This window comes from Ornithodoros turicata, chromosome 1, assembly GCF_037126465.1.
Source record: "Ornithodoros turicata isolate Travis chromosome 1, ASM3712646v1, whole genome shotgun sequence".
Lineage (NCBI taxonomy): Eukaryota > Metazoa > Arthropoda > Arachnida > Ixodida > Argasidae > Ornithodoros > Ornithodoros turicata.
The window spans coordinates 223,767,547-223,775,229 of NC_088201.1; the positions used below are offsets into that span (position 1 = coordinate 223,767,547).

At 46.3% G+C, this 7,683-nt stretch overlaps 1 long non-coding RNA gene across 1 annotated transcript; it reads right to left on the reverse strand.

Annotated features, from left to right (window-relative positions):
• Positions 1–1,581: 1,581 nt before the first annotated feature.
• LOC135377069 (uncharacterized) lies at positions 1,582–6,234 on the reverse strand. Its single transcript, XR_010418002.1, has 2 exons — positions 6,205–6,234; positions 1,582–1,734 (listed from the first exon to the last, which is right to left on the reverse strand). It is a non-coding gene; the product is annotated as an uncharacterized LOC135377069 (long non-coding RNA).
• Positions 6,235–7,683: the final 1,449 nt, after the last annotated feature.

The following is a 7,683-nucleotide window of genomic DNA, read 5'->3' on the forward strand; positions in this document are numbered from 1 at the left end:
TGCTTGCTCGGAGGTGAAGCACTTGTAAATTGATATGGACACGGTACGGGGATGTTCTCCTTCCTTGTTTGTTTGTTTACTGCTACCACTCATATGGTCATGCATAGACGCAGTGATCAATAAAGCAATATTTACAAGCTTTGATGTTTGTAGAATGTACGTTACTGTGCAGAGGCTGTCTGGTTACTCCAGAAGGGTATATGGCAGACCTCTATTGTGCATGAAAGGAATAGTGTTGTGACTTCGCAGTCTTCACGACCAAACCGTCCAGTGTACCTCTGTCAAGATGGCAGGCATTAAATGCTACCCACAAGCACCTGAAGGAACAGTGAAATCTTCACCAAAGTGAAAGGGATTTTCCTTATGGCATGTACAGCGCATGCTTTGATGGCTTTTCTGCAGTGCTTTCCTAATGGTCCCCAGAGCAACCTGGTAAACTGTTTATAGGCGATGTACCGAAACTTGGAGCACCTGGAGCACCTCAATGTCCAGGCACAGTATTTCAAAGTACCGATTTCTTGTATTGCAAGCGCTGCGCTGCTTCAGTAACGCCTCATTTCGTTCAGAGGCATTCCTCTGCCGTCGGCACTGGCACGCATTTGCCGCAAGTACACCCGAACTGAAGGAGCAATACCGCATTTCCGCTGTGAGACTCTCAACCTTCTTTCTGATTCAACATTTTCATTACCCATAAAACGGTACCCGACGCGCCCAGGTGACGGAGATACGGCAATTCATCCTATGTCGACGATTCTGCGGATGGCATTTTGTCGTGCTGTGCCGTTAAAAGTTTTGCCGGCGTGACTGCTGGACTATCCGAAGCTCGAGGGCATTCAGATTTGGTGATATCGACATCACACGGCGTGTCACAGAAAACATTTCGGCCATTACGGTTTCGCCACATACCGGAACACGGAAGGCGAGACTATCTATAGCCGACACGAACCAACCCTGTGTTGTTGCTTACGGAGTACTCAGCCTTGCGTTCGAATGCAATCTCTCAAATTCGATTACTCAAAGAAAAAAGGGATTCCAAAAGAAATATTTCAGAACCGAGTTGTACTCTTGCTAGGCTTCGCTTACCACTAGATTGTTTCTTCTTTATGGGTTTATAGTGCACCGCTATCAAAGCCCCAAACAGCTGTTTCTGGGCACTCCATGTGGAAATAGGCTTTCATAAAATCATAAGGTTACCCTGGGTTGAAATTCACTTTACAGTTCCTTTAAAAAAACACAAAATAACAAAATAACATAATGTAATAATCTGCGTTGGTGACAGGGAGTGAATTGTTTTCTGCTTGAATGAATCTGAACTCAGAGGATGAGCTCTTCGTCCGTAAATCTGCGACTGGCTGACGACGCTGAGTGGTGCCGACACGCAGACTTCTTGAGAGGCAACGCTCGAGAATTATCAAGCTGCAAAATACATCGCGACACCGAGCAATACGCAGCACCCTTGTGTCCGGCACTTTTTTCTCCTGCGTCCACTACTGATGCAGCCGTACCGGAACCTTTGTCATCTTTGGATGGCCAAGATGGATTTTTTAATGCATCTTGAAGCACGCACAAGACAGCGTTACATATTCTGCAACAGTTTTTAATTTATTTCCTTTGTCTTTCGAATCTTCATCTTCCTCAATGACTGTATCTCTCTCTTTTCCGGACATATTCCGTGAACCATGCAGATATGCTGGATGACGTCAGGCGATCGCTGCTCCTGTCCCAATGCCGCTGCTGCAACAGATAAGTACGAGTACATGCGAAGTAAGGCTGAAACAGGAACAGGCGAACACAGCCTCAAGCTGTCCGAGAACATGAACAATTGAAACAAGATGCCACTTGGAAAGCAGACGTCAGTGTAGCGTAATTGGCTAACCGCCAATCGAGGGATGAGTGGTTTGATTTCTGCTTTTTCAACGACTTCAAGTTCACGAACTTCTGTGGTAAACGGGCAGGTCGGAAGGTACTTGAGTAACGTAACGTACGTGAACGTACGTTTTCGGACGACAGGCATGTTTCGATTGTTCAGATAAACAGAAACAGCATGATGGGTGTTACACTGTATACGGCGGAGGACGTAACTTTAAGATAGCAATTAATGTACATATTTTCATGTGGTCCATTTTTTATCGGTTAATCGTGGAAGTATAATAATATGCCATTTTTACACTTTCGATTGCATGTGCTGCCTGCGAGGCAGGATATCCTGTTACGCATCAGGATTGTAAAGCAAACATAACTCAGGACAGTGTCCGACTAGCAGCATGTATGACGCGAGCGTGTTAATCTGGCCTTTACACCGGCATTCAAACACTTCCTTAGTGTCTGCGCATCCAGCCTCTGTTCCATGTTTGGGGTGCGCGGTGACCTCGATCGCATCCTCCTGGTCTGCGGACGGTACGATCGCCAGCGCGGCCTCATGTAAACTGCTCTGCAACGCGTGGATCAACGCCACTTCGACCTGGCCAAAATTCTCGGGCCATGGTTTGACCCCTCACATCAGATGCAAGGTCTACGAGTTGTTGCTAAGTTCCTTTCCAGCACTCGCCTAGTGGACGAACTCTAAAAGGTCACCTATCCACCATCATCACTTTGTCATCCCTTCTACATGCGCAATGGGGCAGTGTACCGCCGACGTTGAATAACGACGTTGAATGACCCACCACATCATCATCCCTTTACCCTCATTTTTACCCTCATCATCATTTTTACCCTCGTCGTCTCACTACGTAATGCTCACGCGGTTTCGCTATATCTACAACCCCCCCCCCCCACACACACACACACGTGCACACACAAACTGACACACGAAAATAGCTGTTTTACCGCCGCAGGCACTCACCGAGAAATATCTTTGATTCAGAAACCGTGTCGGACTGTTTGTTTCCCGAGTGCGTTTTCTACAGAAACACAACAGCGCACACATATTTGTGTGCGCTGTCGCTTGTTTCTGGCTTGCCGATGTTCGTAGATGTTCCCGTATTCTCGTGAGCCATCGTCCTTGAGGTGCAAGCACTACCTGAGAAGGTGATGCCAAAACAGGACCGACTATACGACAGTGGAGAGCATGGGTTACTCCTTGTATGGCTTCTAGGTGAGGCAGTTTTTTGGTCGCGCCGGCATGGGGTGCTTTTCGTTGCCTTCTTCTGTGCTGGAGCTTTCCAGTTACTGTTTTCGAAGTATCGACTGCATGCCGGTAGCATCTTATGTTTCCAGGAAGAACAATCCTCGTGTGAAGACTGATCAGACTTTCTACTACAATGGCTCTCGAGGCATTCTGCCATTCGAGAAGTGCCTCGTTGAATTTTTTTTTTTATTTTTCGCGAACTCTTAAAACAGAAATTCGCCGAATAGCACGACCCTAGCGAACCGTCATGATAAACGATATTGTTGGCTCCCATGATGGAAACCGAAGGCGTACACCTTTTTGTGGCACTTGTGCATTTATGATGATTTCCACAAAAAGGCGTACGCCCCCGTTTTCCACAAATGATGGTTGATAACGATATCATTCTGCTCAATGGTTGGCCTTGAGCGTTTCTGTGCGGTGAAGTTCACTGTTAGGAGCGTAGAATTCAAATTGAAATTCAAATTCAATTTATTCCATTAAAGCGGGGGAGCTCGGGCAAAAAAAGAAACTACTTGTCGCTTGTTTGAATTTGTTTCGCCTCCTTAGTGATCTCTCTGGATTTGCATTTGAAGTCAGATGGTATGGCCTATCTTGTTTCATCACACTGTTTTGCGTTCCACGCTATTGAACGGGGGACCGTTTATCAGGCGCGACAGTAGCCCATTGGACAGTATAGCCATGGGAAGACTTTCACGCAGTCGCCTTTGCAAGTTCTTGAAGTTAAAAATATAATGTGCAAAAGTGAACAGAGATTGCATATTCTTTGTCATCGTGGGCAAGTTGGTCCATGTCAACTAGTTAACATGGCAAATATGAGATGTCGTGAATTGGAATCGGCGTTCTTTTGTCTTTCGAGTTGTGATTTCCAGATTGCGAACAAGTATCCCAGACTGGGTCTATGTCTCTTCACATACCAGGCCAAAATACGGTGCCTCTAGCCCTCTAGTAGCTCTGTTTTGCAAAATATATTTTCACAGATATGCTCCGTGCAGCAGCCTTACGAGGATTCTTTTTAGCTTGAGCAGCACAAAAGCGAGTTTCAGTACACCGTTGGCAACGTTACGGTCAAGTTACCCCACCTGCCGGAACGAATGACAGCGTGCGTAGCTCATAATCGTATCTGTTGATTGGGTGCGGTAGACGCGGTAGCGTATAGAGCTCCCCTTATCGTTATACTAAAACTCACTAATAATTATCTGCGATGGCAAGACAGCGTGATCTTCCGTGTGTATATCCCTTGCTGGTACGCACAGGATGGCTTTACGATTGGACAAACCTCGTTTCTTAAGTTTTTGCCGGCATGCTTGTGCGTACTTTCTTTGCACTCGCCGTTTTTCATCAGTCCTTGCAGCATCTCTTATTGCATGCAGTAGCTTCTCTGAAACTGGACTGGAGCAGCAACGCATTCGTGCATAGAGTTTTCTCTTGTCCTTGCAACAGATCGTCGCTTGGAAATCTTGAGAATGTGTGTGATAAAGCATGCTCGTTACGTGGCTTGTATTTCATTCCGGACGGGTATGCTTGCAGCATCAATCTCATTCTCTGAAGACCAGCTCCCGCGGCATAGTGGTTAGAATCATCGTTTTCCAAGCCGAGAGTGGGAGGTGGCACGGGTTCGAATCCTGTCACCGGCTGTGCTGTCTCGGGTTTTCCCTCGGCTCTGCGAAGACTTTCCAGACGAATGTCGACACTGTTGCCCCTGAAGTCGACACAAGACGCACACTAACCTCCTGTCCTCCACGCCTTCCCGCTGTCCTCTCTTCATCTGTCTACGTCTGTACGCCGCTCATAGCCACAGTTGCTTCGCGGCGCTAACATGGAATTTAAAAAAAAATCTCCGAAGTCTGATCAAGTGTCTTTGCAAAGATGTTCCGCAGCGACTCGTCGCCTGTTTCAAGTGCTACTGTCGGTTGCCCAAATACGCAGAGAGGGTACCGTGTACAGTGGCGAACATTTCTTTTACGACTTGTGTGTAGTTCTGTTGGGCTTCTCTCATGGTCTGCGACGGATAGACATTCGGTTGACTTTTTCCTGCTTAGGAACGGTACCCAGTCCAAACTGATTTGCATCCACTGATTGGTTCATCTACTGAAGGCGGTCAGAGTCACTCGCTCTCTCGTGTCCGTTCTATCATGATCAGTTCCAACCAACGTGCTCTACATCCTCCAACACTCCTGTTCAGGCAATTTCTACACAGGAAAAAAATTCGTTACGATATCTATGTTGCTCCGCTTTCAATCGCAGAGTTACACCCAGGGGTTGCGGAATAGGATCACCCGTTCCATTCCAATTCCATTCCTTTCAATTCCTCGGAATGAAAAGGTATGATCAATTCCCACCCCTAGAATGGCTTGGCAACCCCATTCAATTCCTTTAATTCCATCAATAAAAGAATTAGGACCGGTAACCGAACTAGCTAGCCCAGCAGAGCTACAGAGGAGATTGACATTACCCAGGGCGGAAGAAGCACAAAGACAAGGTTATTTTGCCCTCCTCCTCCTCCTCCTTTTCATTGGCATCATCATTACAGGAGTTTTCCCCTAAAGTAACTGGTGCAAGTGATGTGGGGTTGCGGTCCTCACACTAGTGGAGCCAAAATCTCCATTTTATTTTTTCGTAAAACCAAACCAAACCATCGCCCTTGACCGTGTGGCACCCAGACCATTACATTCCAATTCCATTCCGCCTGCGAAAAATGCCTAATTCCATTCCAATTCCATTCCGTGCTGTGCTACATCTGGAATCATTCCGGAATCATTCCAACCTCGGAGTGGCAACTCAGCAACTCTGTTACACACACTTGTGCCAGTCCTTGTAAATCCGGCCTCTCTAGCTCATTTCCAAAGCGCCAAAGATGGCGGTAAAAAAATGACAGAATATTTTATTGACACCGTATAAAAATGAGCGGTTTCTAATTGTTGGTAATTTACATAAATAACTTGGGAATATAGACATTTTCAACCCGCTTTTTCAGCACTGTATGTATCATTCAAGAATATTTCGAAGTCTGCAGTGCCTGCAGTATTTTCAAGGGGCATAAGGAATAATAACGTGCATTTTCCGATGTTACGTACCAGAACGGCGCTGGGCTGAATGAGCAGATCTGAAAGGATCGGAGGTGTTTTTAGCGCACTTTAGAACATTCGTTGTAAACTCACATCAGAACAGGAATACTTGCATTTTAGGCCTCAAATAAAATAAGTAGAAACACCACATTGTCTTGCACTATACTCATGCACTGCAAATACGAAATTTCATCCCAGAACAAGTTGTGTAACGACAATCTATAGGGCATAGATTATGGGCGCCGATCGTGTTATCAGTTATCGACTGTTGTGTCATTCGCTTAGATATGCACCCTCCTCTATTCTGAAATCACAAGCGATAGCTCTGCCATACGCTTAGATTCCAGGCGAATAGCACTACTGTCGCTTGTGATTTCAGGATAGAGGAATGTTCGTGTCTTTCTGTGACACTTAGCACATCCAATTTTCCACTTAAACGCACGCGCTTCCCTTTTTAAGTCGATTGCGAAGTAGATGGCGGCATAGATCAAGCCGTGTTACGTAATGAAGTGACGATTTTAAACCGCAAATCACGAACACATTATGTTCTCTCTCGCATGGTCGCCAGCCTGAGGAATTGTTAGCTCTGCTTGTATTTGCAGTGATGTGACCGCGAAAAAAATTGAGCATTCCTTCTGAAGAGACATTCCAGTCTCACTACGACAAGTATCCAGAGTACTCTTCCCTAGTGAGTGATCCAGACTTCCCTGCACCAGGAACTTCGCCCTAAATGTTTTAGCGACACCCTCCTAACTTTCTACCCGTGCACCACCTCCAGCGGGACTAATCGGAATGTGATCAATGTATAATGCATGCTCCGCTGAAGAAACCGGAGGAAAGAAGGCAACGAGACTGAAAGAACATCGTCAACAGGTAACAAAACCCCCGGCAGAGAATCATCGCACCGAACCCCTTGACCGTGTACTGAAAACAGGTTCGACGTTCAACAAACTTGGCACGTGAGCACAGCTGGGGGAGGGGGAAGGTATGCTGTTTTTTTTCTTGGCACATCTGCTCTGAACAAGATGCACGTAATACCCCTGACACAGGGGCACGTTGGAACTACACAAAGGGACACCTAACGGAAAGTGCGTTTGGTGAAGTGACACACGGGAAAAGAAAGTCTCCTTTTAGGAAGCGGTCCCTTTGGGAAGCTCAGATCGGAGATCTCCTTTTCATCTGTAGAGGCGTAGGGCGTATCCTCGAACGAAGGGCGATACGACGACAATACCCTTGAACGAAGGCTAGACCGTGCTTTCACTTTTCAAGTACTCGAAGTCTGTGCGCAGTTGGGGTAGGTGTCTTGAATTCATTCGTCATATTGTTATGCTTACTGTTACTGTAATCTAACTACATGACTGTTATAGCTTTCGGTATATTTTTCAAACGAAACACATAAAGGAGTTCGCTCTCGCCGCGTGTTACCGGCACAAACTCCTTTCGCTACGGTGTCACTTACAGATGTCCAAAGGAGTACAGTAGGGTAGA